The following is a 13,682-nucleotide window of genomic DNA, read 5'->3' on the forward strand; positions in this document are numbered from 1 at the left end:
ACATCGATGCATCACTTCCCCCTACAGACCGGATTCGGCGCATCACTTCTCCTGTGTGCAGCAGAACTGTTGCATCACCTCCCCATGGTCTCAGGAACGGACGCATCTCTTTATTTTTCAACGCTTCCCATCTCTGCGGCTGTTTGGCCTTGTGAATATTGTCGCAACTACAGGTACTTTGAGAGAAATCATGTATCCATAGTTTTCTATGGGCCAAGTTGTTCGAAGCCTTTTTAAAGTCATATTCGTATTACATGTATTTTGGAATTTTGTTGTTTTGGTCTTGTTGAGATTAGATAAAGATACCTTATTTTTCTAAAGTGGTGTGGTGTCCATTTGTGGTGTTATCACTGTATTAATGTAAGTTTTGAGTACCAATACTTTACACATGGCCTTTGGGATAAGTCTGCCTGCTCGTGCCAAGCTACCGAGGGGGAGAGCAGGGGTTATCTAAAGTGTGTATCCCACTTACTCTGACTAGAAGCAAGGGTCCCTATTTGGACAAAGGTACCTACCCAACTAGAGACCCCATTTCTAACAAATATATATTATTTTTTCTTTTCATGGAATGTCTTTCTAGCGTTGCTTATGGTGAAAATTAGTGTTCTAAAAAGGAACACCACTTGAGAAAGGTGCATGCAATTATTGTTATTGAAGACAGCATCGTTCTACTACTCAGTGATGACCAACTGAACATTTAAAAGAAAGAATCCTGGACTGAGGGTTGTTTTGTTTCTTTAAGGTCTTTACCAATAACTTTTACCTGTCTAATAAACTTGGTTGGATGGTGTTGAATGCAGCAGATACAAATATACTTTGTTCCTTCTATGTTTCAGGGGTTTTTCGTTTTCTGCCTCCACTAAGAACTCTTGCTCAGACTATTCTGATCATGTACACATCTTCTTCTACAGCTGCTCATTCTCTTCTTTTAGGTAGTTAAAAAAGAAAAAACACATAGTGGGGTTTAGGAGAGGGAGGAAGATCTAAGAACACATATTTAGTTTTTCTTCTAATCACCTTGTGTCTTTTTTTATCTTTTTAAGGAGTCAAACTGTGACTTTATGAAGAGTCACAGCATTTCCATACCCAGCTCTCCTTTACCTGTATTCCTTCCTTTCTCCTTGTTTAATATTGTACAGTTACAAATAGGGGGAAAGGAACGGCGAAGATAGGTTCATGTCGTCTCTGCAAGGTTACACCATGGGTAGAAGGTAAGATGCCTGGTGATCTGACAGAGCCGGCCTGCCCTGCTGGTTCGTCCTGCTGAAAAGCTCCAGAGGTCCAACTTCCAGAGTTTGATGGACCGCTCATTGAAAATCAAGCCGGCGAACCCTCACCAAACACAGCTTGGTGAGGAGCATCGTGAGACCCCGGCAGAAAAAGCTGCCGGAAAGTTTCTAAGTCCGAAGGTAGAAAACTTGACTAGCTCTACCATGATCATCAAGCTGCCCACATTCAACAGAGAGCTGGCCTGGATCACTGATTCATCTCTCTGAAAAGCTTCAGAGGTCCGACTTCAAGAGTCTGAGCAGGAGCTCATGGAAAGTCAAGCCGGCGACCCCTCACTGAATCCGGACTGGTGAGAAGCCTTGAGGGATCCTGGCAGAAAAAGCTCCAGAAAAGTTTCTAAGTCAGAAGGTAAAAACTTTGACCGAGGCCTACCACGAGGGGTAGCTGCGCAGGGCTATATCGCAGTCGGTCTGAAACTTTGAATTTGTCCTGGTCTAGCACGACCAGATGTCTCAATAGCCACTATACGTTTCTATGTGCTATATAGTGCTAAATCTTTAAAAAATTCATATATCTGGTTCCCTACATTCGATTGTTGTCATTTTAAAGATAAAGCTAGTTCCTATTTTTATAAAAAAGTGTTGGATTTTTATTCTGTGCTGTGTCTTAATTATTTACTGAATTTGTGTTTTTAAATGCTTTACTTCCCTATCTCTGAAGTTAAGCCTGTCTGTTCGCAGCCAAGCTACCAAGGGTTGAGCATGGGAATAATTTTCTGAGACCTAATCTGAGCCCTAGACTGTGTTAGTGGCCTTATTACCAGTGGTAGATATATATTTACCACTACTTGTGATCCACTTACCAACACATGCCTATGGATACAAATCACAATGGAAAAGAAGGTTATTTGTTATGAGTATTTACAATAGGAAGTACTAAGGATAGAGCAGATTACATTTAAATTCTTGAAAGGCCCTATATTTTTGTTTTTTTCAGGTTTAGGATTGAGAAAGACAACATGATTGGAATGTATGTCTTTTATCCACTTATTATGCAATGATTTCTTTTTATTAAGTTTCTGGGGCTAACTTTACATAATCAAATAGTATTTGCTATGCTAGGTGGGAGGATACAAAAGACAATACATTAAGTAATGCCATTTGTATTTATCACCTTTACACATATTCTCTTGCTGTTTTCCGATCAATCAATCAGGATTTATAAAGCACGGCTAATCACCTAATAGGGTATCCAGGCGCTTGCACGTACCGGAGGCTTATTCGGAAAGCCAGGTCTTGAGGGCCGTTTGGAATTGCGGAAGAGAGATGATGGTCCTAAGGTGCGTGGGGACGCTGTTCCAGGTCTTTGCTGTGATGTGGGAGAAGGAGTGTCCTCCACTTCTGCTTTGGTAGATGTGTGGGAGTATTGGCAAGTGAAAGGGAGGCAGAGCATTATCTTCTCGGTGGTTGTTGGAAGTTCAGACAGTGGTTAATGTAGGCAGGTCCGTCTTTGTGTAGAGCCTTCTGTGCATGGGTCAGCAGATCGAATTGGCATCTCTTCTATATGGGGAGCCAATGGAGTTGCCTGAGGTGGGGTGTGATGTTGGTTCATCGGGCAAGGCCGAGAATGAGTCTGGCTGCTGCGTTCTATATGGTCTGAAGTCTCTGTAGAAGGTATGCGATGATTTCTGTGTAGAGGGCATTGCCATGGTCCAGCCGGCTGGTGATGCGGGCGTGTGTCACGGTGCATCTTGTGTGCAGGGGTTGCCACTTTAAGATCTTACGTAGCATGCGCAAAATGAGGAAGCAGAGAGAGGAGATGGCATTGATCTGTGATTTCTTAGTGAGCTTGTTGTCAATGATGATTCCTAAGTTTCTGTCGTGGTGCGGGTCCTGGGTCTGATGGCCGCCAGGAGTTGTTCTATGTGTTGCTGCTTTTTCCAAAGATCAGCACTTCCGTCTTGTCTGTGTTCAACTGCAGGCAGGTATTTTCATCCAGTCGTTGGCATTTGTAATGCATCTGTGGAAGTCAGTTCTGGTGGTGGTGGGTTCGTCGGTGAGTGAGAGGAAAAGTTGGGTGTCATCTGTATAGGAAATAATGCTGAGACCGTGGGATCTGACAATGTTGGCCATCGGGTCATATATGCGTTGAAGATCGTGGAGCTGAGGGATGATTCCTGGGCGAAAGCCTAGGTGATCTCTGTGGGTTCAGAGGTAAAAGGTGGGAGGTGGATCCTCTGGGTTCTTTCGGTAAGGAAGGAGGTAAGCCACCTGAGTGCGTGACCTTGGATGCCGATGTGGTGGAGTCTTTCAATCAGCGTGTGGAGGGATACGGTGTTGAAGGCTGCAGAGAGGTCAAGGAGGCTCAAAGCTACTGTTTCTCCTCGGTAGAGGAGGGTTTGGATGTCGTTGGTGCCTGCGATCAGGGTGGTTTTGGTGCTGTGATTGCTGGGGAAGCTGGATTGGGAGGTGTCGAGTAGCTAGTTCTGCTCCAGGTGTGTCATGAGTTGATTGTTGATGATCTTTTCCAGCGCCTTCATTGGGAACGGGAGTAGGGAGATTGGGCTGTAGTTTTTGAGTTTGCTGGGGTCAATAGAGGGTTTTTTGAGTAGTGATCTGACTGGAGTGTGTTTCCGGGCATCGAGAAATGTTGCTGTGTAGGTGTTTAGCATGGTGGTGAGTTCCTGCCTGAACCTGGTTTCCAAGAATGAGGAGATGGTGCAGCCACGGATCTGTGGGAGCTCTCGAGTGGATGAATTTCATGGTGAAGGTGGTGTCCTGGGAGGAGAGGATGTTCCAGGTGGTTAGTGTTTCAGTTACGGTGGTGGCATATCTGACAAGGAATACTGTAGGTGTGGGTTGGGGTTCAAAGCTTCTGTATATAGTTGCAATCTTGTCATAGAAGAAGTAGGCGAGGTTGACGCACAGCTCCTGTGAGGGTGTGATTTTTCTCTGGCAGCCAGATTGGAGAATTCCTTAACGATGCTGAAAAGTTCCTTGGTGTTGTTGACACTGGTTTCAATACGTGCAGCAAGGGCTGTCTTCTCTATTGCCCTCAGCAGGTGGTAGTAGAGGTTGATGGAGGACTTGAAGGTTGCTCTGTCAGAAGTGACCTTGCTGGTGTGCCATCTCCTCTCCAACTGTTTGCTGTCTCGTTTAGCTGATCTGAGTTCTTGGATATACCAGCTGGCCTTTTTGGAGGATTTTCTCTGGATGTTGCTCTTGATGGGGACAATGATGTCTGCACAATTGGTGATCCAAGATTTGAATTAAGTAGGTCCTAATGTGGGCAGGACATCTGTTGGCGGGAAGAACTGTGAGTGGGAAAACCCAGTCAGGAAAACCCAGGCAGCTGCGGTGTCACTGGATCAGTCTGGAACTAGCAGAAACTGGAGGCCACAGGCAAGTGGTAAGCTAGGTGTCCAGGTGCCTATACATTCCAACACATACAACTACAGCTGAAACTTTTCATTCTGCCAATAAATGGGAAAGTGGGTTAAATAAGGTATATGCTGATGAGAACAGTAAAATTAGCTTACCACACACACATATGGGCTCTAGCAATATCTCCCTCTCTCCTCTCTGCCCTCTCTCTTAGGAAGAATCTTACATGGCCTGGGTAGACAGTCACACCATAGAACAGTCATCGAGGGACACTTGATTTTTCTCTACCCATCCCCTCTTCCCCATCGATCTTGGTAAACGTTGACTTTGTTGGGTTGCCTGGTTCGAGGGACAAGTTGGGAGATAGCTTTGTGGCTTCCTGTCGCTCCTATGGAACAAAAACCAGTAAGGTGAGAACATGAAAAAACGCCAAGCCCACGTCTACTTTTTGCCTGAGCGACATGGAAGCATGAGACATTTCGTTAGCAAATCTTGCACACATGATAGGAAATTTACAAAAAGAAATACAAGCATTAACAGAGAGAGTGGATACACTACAAAATATGGGTACTGCTAACCCAGCTCCTGGGACAAGTATAGGACTTCAGGTGGCACTTTTCCCACATCTGCGGGGGGGAAAACCATTACGGTGACAACTTGATAGTGTTGAGGTCCTTCTTGTATACACAGTTGCGTCTCTGAAGTGGAGAGAAACTTCTAGAGACATGCCTTTGAAGTGCACAGATACCCTGCCCTGCCAGCCCTGGCTTTATACTATCTACAGGGGGGTATGCAGCCTTTTGTGTGAGGACAGTACAGTCTATTCAGGTGTAAGGGAGGCTGGGTCCAGCTCTTCCCTCCCATCCTGTCAGGTATAGCCCACTCAGTCACACCTAAGCTCCCATTGCATGTGGCTCTCTGGGTGGAATACACAAAGTGAAACTGGCAACTGCGCCCAGTCATGTGACCAGAGACAGTATGCAGGCACCAAATGGCTGAGGCAATAAAATCCATAACCTATGTGCTTTCCTCCTCTCTAGGTGGCAATGTGGTAAGGAGATTAAACTACACCTCTACACCATCAAACTCAGTGGTGGGAAAATGAAAAAACTTTTTTATACAACCCTCACCCACCATAGTAGTGGCTTGTTTCATCATCTTCAGGTTCGCCTTGACTCCTAAAGGTCAGGGTGGGCTCAACCATATTCCAGCGAGCTCTTTGAAGAAGTGTTTGTTTTTTGGGGGTTATATACTATTAGATATAAATTCCTCATCTCCCCCCTCCCTAATGTATCCCTTTATTCATATGGGGGATGGGAAAGATTAAAATTAAACTGTAAATATATGGGTCAAGGAGTATATTGTGGTCCTATGACCCTAATGTTAAAAATACCTGCTTGCCCCATATATGGATGAGGAATTTTGATCTAATAGTATATAACTCTCCAAAAAACAAACAGAGACAGCAAACATGAATCAGTTATATTTTCTCATATTGAAATTACGCTTATAAAATGCTATAAGCCGGTAATATCAATGTTATCCTACTGGAGATATAGGCCTTGCAGTAGTGAAAAACGAACTTAAGAGTTTTTCGCTACCAGGATATGTAAAACTTAAAAGTACATGCCCTGCTTTTTAAATACATTGCACTCTGCCCTTTTGCCCATCCAGGGCCTACCCTATAAGTGACTGGTATGTATTAAAAAGGAAGGTTTGAGCTTGGCAAGAGGTTTAAGTTTGCAAAAAACAACAAAGTAGGGTGTCAGTAGGAACTGAAATGGCACAGAACCCTGGATCGGGTCAAGCACCTCTTACTATCTGAAACGTGGGACCGTTCAAAACGGAAAGGCCATCCTTAATGGAAAGAATGCCTCACACACATAATAGTGTCATACTTCATCAGCATCCTCTCCCCACCCTGGTAAGATGGTGCTACCAGGGCGGATTCAACCTCCACGAAGACTTGGTGGTAGGAGGGAGTTCTCAGATAAAACTACTGGACAGAAAAGGGGATCCATCTAAATTAAAAATACCTTTGGGTTCCTCAGTTATCACCTTTATTCGTAAGGACCCTAAGTTTGCTAAAAACTAATCTGATGATGGGTATCACAGAGTACAATGACTCAAGCCTATCCTATACTTGCCTACATGTTTCTGCCCTCAATGATTAGCCTAATAGCTCTGGAGCATTTTTCGGGGCTGGTGGATCCCTAACGTATTGGACTAGGTGTCAAAAGGAATCTAGGTATAGATGTGAGTGAAACTCCTACTGAATTTCCCAAGTGAGTCATACTTGGGCTACTAATTCCCAGATTCCATTGGTAACCCCTTTAGGGGATACCCGTAGGCTGGTCGAGGAGGCGGTGGTATTCTTCATAATCATACTTTTGTCAGAAGGATCACCACTGGTGTGAACCTAGAACCTTCCACTCCTTGCCGCTGGTACGAGTTTTTCTCTACCAGGACATGTAAAACTTAAAAGTACAGATCCTGCGTTTTAAATGCATTGACCTCTGTCCTTTGGGCCATCTAGAGCCTACCCTAGGGGTGACTGGTATGTATTAAAAAGGTAGGCTGAGCTTGGCAAGAGGTGTAAGTTGCCAGGTCGACATGGCAGTGTTAAACTGAACACACAGGCTCTGCAATAGCAGGCCTGAGACATATTTACAGAGATACTTACGTGGATGGCACAATCAGTGCTGCAGGCCCACTAGTAGCATTTAATATACAGGCCCTGGGCACAGGTAGTGCACATTACTAGGGACTTATAAGTAAGAAAAGATGACAATTGCAGATAAAAAAGGTAGTGCACATTACTAGGGACTTATAAGTAAATTAAAGATGGCAATTGTAGATAAACCAATGTTACTACGTTTTAGAAAAAGAACACAATCACACTTTAGCACTGGTTAGCAGTGGTAAATGGTGCTGATTCCTAAGGCCAGCAAAAATAAATTCAGCAAAACCAGGAGGTCTGAAAGCAAACAGTTTAGGGAAACCAAGCTGCGGATACCAGGTCTAACAGAGTGCTAGTGTCTTTGATCACTTGTGTAAGCACATTTAATTCCGTATGTTGGGGGCTTCTATTACAGTGTCACCTAGAGTCTGAAGTAGAGAAAGATGTCTAATGGTGTGGGGACAACCAGTGCCTTGAATTGCAAAAGTGTCATGAGTGTGCTGAAAATATAATGAGTTCTCTGAATATGAGCAGCGACATGATAGAAAAAGAGGAAGGAAATCCAGTGAAGAAGCAATCAAGCAAATGATACTGAGAAGAAAAGCCAACCAACAGTAAGTAATGGTTTCCCTAAAAGCTCACTGTTAACTAGAGCATGGTGGGCAAAAATATTGAGGACTGGATTGTGGCCCAGATCATCTGCAAAGGCAAAAGTTGTGAGCATTACAAATGATTTAGAATGGCACTGGTTCACCCTGTGTTCACAGATCAGTAACGTATTTTAGTAGTTGAAACGGACATCCAAATTATATTTTACTCATCAATTTAAGAAGTTGTCATTTTTTGATCAATTGATATAAACACAATCTGCTATTTCTGCAGATTCCTATATCAATGTGTGAAGATCTCAAAAAAATCTTTTATTTTTCCTGGTTATTTTCTGCAGTGACATCTTACGGGTTTTTGGGTCACGGGCAAAACATATTTGTGCGGCCCCTGTAAGGGACAAATTTGAAATGTATTACCTATTTCATGCTAATTCAAGCCAGCATGATGCTAAACAGGATGTATGACGTTATAACGCATACTTTTACTCCGCAGACCATTACAACGTGACTTTTACTCCGCATACCGTTACAACGCATAGCGCCTTGGGGCGCTGGATAGTGGTAAGTATAATTTACTATTCTAACTCCAGTCCCCGTGGACCCTAGGGAAGGTGTTGGATAGTAAATTATACTTATTCCCTATCCTAGAGCGCCCCCCAGCGCAATGCGTTGTAATGGTATGCGGAGTAATGGTCGCGTTGTAATGGGTCTGCGGAGTAAAAGATCCGTTGTAACGGGTGTATACCTGCTAAACAGTATTAAATTATCATATGTCAAACTGTAACAGGATTCTTCCAAAACAGTTGAAATATATTTTGATAGTGACCCCAAAAATCCTTTAGATGATTCTGGATAGAGAGTTGGCGGAGAGGTTTAAGTAGAGAAATAGAATAGACAGAGATCAATTAGAGAGTGCCTCATTTATGTTTGTTTTGTCCTAGGGCTGCGCTGCACAGGCTTATGGCAAAAGAAAAAGACAGAAATCTAATAGATAGGGCGCATGACTGTCCTTCTCTCCTGCGCCGGCGCACAATGGGCTACCGTGTGCCAACACAGGCACCTTTGCACCATGGTGCCAGGGTGCCTGCAGTGCAGGGATGATTATTTTCGTGCAGGAAGGGAAACCTTCCTGCACAAAAAACAGCCACAAGACGCGTTTTCCTCTTTCTATGTGTGCTGCAGTATGGCGTACACATAGAAAGAGGAAAAACGAGGCGAAATAAAGATATTTCTTCTTGTTGTCCCGGGGAGGTGTACGTTTATGGCGCTGCCTCAGACAGTGTCAAAATGCCTGGGATGCTGCTAGGAACGCCCCCAGCAACACCCATGAAACGCCCCTTTCGCACGGTTTTCAGCGTGAAAGGGGCACATATTTATAAGGCCATGAAAAGCCAGGTAACGTGGCTGTACGTGGCCTTATAAATATGCCAGTTTCTCATTGCTCCACCGGAACGTCAAAAAAGCCAGGGGCCTCATTTATGAGGCCGTGCGTCACTTTTACGCCGCCGGTGCGTCACTTTTTGTGACGCACCAGCAGCGTACAAAATGTGCCTTGTTGCACCATATTTACAAAGTGACGCATCTAGGTAGATGCGTCACTTTGTAAACCCCTGCGCTACATTATACCTACGCAAGGTATATGTATGCAGGTGGGCCGTTCTGACGCAAGACAGGGTCATAGAAGTGACGCAGTGAAATCTATAAGATTTCACTGCGCCACTTCTAGGACACAAATGCGTCAATTTCTTACGCCTGCCTCACAGCAGGCGTAAGACTCACGCAGGTTCTTTCACATTGGGCTTGCCCCATGTGAAAGGACGCATTGCTGGAGTTGAGTCACTTTTGTGACACACTCCAGCAATGCGTCACTTTTGCGCCGTACAGATACGTCAGAAATACTGACGTATCTGTAACTCCTTGCGCCATGATGCGTCATACTGTAAATATGACGTATCATTGGTCTTGCAAAGAGGGCGCAGTGAAAAGTGACGCATCACTGTTTTCACGCAGCGATGCGTCACTTTTTATAAATGAGGCCCCAGGTTCCTACAGCACAATGGTGCCGGTCGGGCATCATAAATGAGGCCCCAGAGTTCACTTAACCAGGGGGTGGGTTGGGGACCGGAGTATGGAAGTGTGGGGGCCACTGGGCAATTGCCCACTTTGCCCACGCCATAAAACGTCTCTGATTTCCTGAGCTTCTTTCACTGTCCCGAGCCTGCAACTCTGTATTTTTTTGTCACACACACTCCATCCATCTTTATTTCCAGCTCCGTGGCCTGGGATCACTTGCGGTCTGTGGGAGCTGTGGTTGGCGGTGTGTGGGAACTGTGGTTGGCATGCTGGTGATTACTTTCAGTGATTCAGACCGCAAGGAAAATAGCCGCACACACCTGGGGACATGCGATGCAAATGAACCCGGGCTTGACTCCTGCTCACCGCGCTCGACCAGCCCTTCATTCTTACTGATTAAAAGTGGCCGCCCAGCATAGTTTCTAGTGGAAAAACGGGTTTGGTGGCCCCGAGATAAAATAGCATTGTGTCGCGGGCCAAGGCTCACTTGCAGAATGTCAAGCGTTGGAAAGCATCTGCCAGAGGTAAGTCACGAGCGTCTCCGGGCAGCCTTTATTATTATTACTGTATTTGTTCGCAAACCCCATATCTGCGTGTTGTTGCTAAAATCAGGCGCAGGCATGCCCTCTTGCTGGTTTCCCAAATGGAGACGTTTCTTATTGTTATTTTTGTCACATTTGTGTCTATTTTTCCGCTGCAGCGGTCTATCCGTGTGTGTCTACGTCTGCAAAGTGCCTGCTGCCTTAGTGCACTTTAGGCTCGGGGCAAACACACGCACTTGTTCCTGCGTTTGATTGCACTTGGCCTGTTACACTTTATTCCTATGTGAAGTTGGCGTGTGTTTTTTTTTGGCATACAATTAATTGCTATTGAGAAAATTCCTCTTGATTCCAGCTGGTTCTTTAAACTGGTTTTCAGTTCCTGGTGGTGGCGACTCTTGGTTCCATTTAGTATTTCATTTTAATCCTTGTAACCCCTCTCGTCTTTTTCTTGCTCGACGTGAATTATTCAACATCATTTGTCGTGTAGAACCGGTTGTAATTGGTCTAGCTCAGTGAGGCTATTTCTGAAGTTATTTTCCATTTAAAAAGCAGTTAAGAAACTCGATTCACGAGACACACAGTTCACACCCTGAATTATTCTAAAGACAAAAATGAGCATGTCAAATCTGTTTCCATGTATGGGATAGTAGTGAATCCACTAGTTGGGAGACAGAGGCGTGCCACACATGGTGGCGGAAGGCACAGCAGCAAAGAGTACTTAAGTGTTTTTCTGTGTACTTTTTTTTGGTGACATTAAAACACTTTTTAAAACGTAGAATTTTTTCCCCAAAATTATATACATTCAGTTTTATTTTATTTGAATGGTTTGCTACTAATGGCCATAGTTGACTCACATTTTTGTTACTTATCATTACATTACATTTAATAGTGAATGTACTTGTTCACTTTGATTGTTGCACACTACCACCTATTATGAAGGGACACTGTGCAGCATATGGTGATGCACTCGTATGCAGTCCTACATACTGTGCTAAACAGATTTAAAAAATGCAAATGAGATATTCCCATTGCCACGTCAGGCACCAGCGAGAAGCAGCCACACCCCTCATGTGTAATTGTTACACGCCCGACTGGTAACTCTCTTTCAGTATACGGGGGCCCACTGGAATTATGCGATTCTGCGCCGCGGCTTTTCCACACAATTATGCATTTGCTGCATTTTCCACATAATCCATCATCTGCTGCATAATCTGCAGATAAAAAAAAAAAAAAATCGAGCTCAAACAGATAAAAAGTAACTAAAAACGTGGCGCCATGTGTTCGCACACAGTTTAAGGCCCTTTGCAAACCATAGCCTGTCATCTTCAGTTGCTTAGTCTGTAGTTGGTTAGTAAACTGGTACTAATGAGGTGAAATATTTGACCTGACAGTATTACCATGTGTAAAAATGACAAAAATGACGAAATGAATACTATAAAAAAATGTGCTGCATATTTTGGCTTTTCTTGCTGCATAATTTAGTCAAACCTGAAGCATAATTTGGATCTCCCCTGTCACATAAATCCAGTGGCCGGAGTATATAGAACGTGTGTACTTTTGTTCCAGGTTTTATGAGTTCGTCAATACTCCTCCTTGTGTTAAATACTTAGCACAGTTCTTGTGGGATGTACACTCTGCCCCTCATATTAGGGCGAGTCTCTCCCTGTTATAAGATATCTTGTGTGCAAAATGTACTTGAAGTTAATCAAGGGAACAGGGATCTCAGATTTCTCATGATGACAGACTGTGTAGCTCAACCAGTCCAGGCTATCTTGTTTTATGGATTATGGTATATGTAGTCTGCGTTTGTAATTTGAAATATAAACTACAATTACCTGGGTGCAAAGAAAAAGTCAGGACAGGATCAAGAGCTCGTACCTGACCTGAGAGAAGTTGGAATCTCTGAAGATAGCACTGCCTAGTTTCCCTGGATGTAGGGTGACCATCTCAACTCCATGTCATTACGGACACTACTTTCAGATCTGGACTTGTAACTCGCAAATTATTGCTATCAGGTGTGTTAGTCTAAATAAAATAATTAAAACAAACCAAGACGGCACCATCCTCAGTGCACTATATTGTCACATCAAAGCAGAGGAATGGAACCCGTGCCTAATGACATGGATTTAGGTCACCGCCCTATCTGCGTGTGAACCTCCACTGCTGCATTCATAACATGCATGTGGTTGTAGCTGCAATGGGTGCCCAGCTGCCCCGTTCCCTCGGTCCATTCGTGATGAGGTTCTCCAGTCCAGGCTTTTTCTTTGAATTCCATTGCCAGCCCTTGGCCGGCAAGCATGGTCACTCTCATTGTCATGTGCATAGCACACTGGTGCCGCTAACTACCACGACCTTGGAGGCATTCAGTGCATGCATGTAGAGAAGAGATGGGTGTGGCTCGGCTACCAAGAATGCAGAGGGTGCAGTGGCGCCAGAGGTATGAGGGGCTCTCTGCACCCCTATTTTGGCTTTATTTTACTACTCGGTGGAGAGTCGCATGTTCTTTACATGCATTAGGGCCCGTGACACCCATGCCAGTGGCAACAGAGAGCGTTGTAGGGTGAACTGAAGAGGCGCACCATTCCCATTGCAGATGGTACTTAGGACCATTACATGGATGTGCATGTAAAGGAAAGTGTAAAGAATGCCCCAAGTATGCATTAATATCAATTGGAGAGTGCCATGGGGAGGTTGATAGCACTTTGTTGCAGGAGTGCGGATATGCGCTATGGGTTTGGGTAGAGGGCGTGAAGAGCAAATATCATTTTATTTTTTTTGCCTGCTTTGCACCTATTTCCTGATAACTTTATGATGCACAAATGTCTCTCACCCTCCTTATGTTTCCTTGTCTGCTCCTTAGACCCCTAAATCAGTTGAGGAGCAACAGCCTGTTTTATTGACCTACTCTTTTGTCAAACATGTTTACTTCATGTCCTAGCAGTGGTGTTCTGTTGCTAATTTGTACAGCTCTTAATTAAGAGTATTCACTTTTCATAGAATAGAACAGGAAATAACTTAATTTATGACTGGAAGTGAAAAGCATTTCATAGGGCAGGCCAAAATACAGCCTTTGTGTAAGGCTCCCAAAATATTGCAGTGAGTAGGTGTAAGTAACACTTGTTGTACTCTTACCCACACAAGCATTGGTGTAAAACTATTGGGCCTG

Source organism: Lissotriton helveticus, chromosome 6, assembly GCF_964261635.1.
Source record: "Lissotriton helveticus chromosome 6, aLisHel1.1, whole genome shotgun sequence".
Classification (NCBI taxonomy): Eukaryota; Metazoa; Chordata; class Amphibia; order Caudata; family Salamandridae; genus Lissotriton; species Lissotriton helveticus.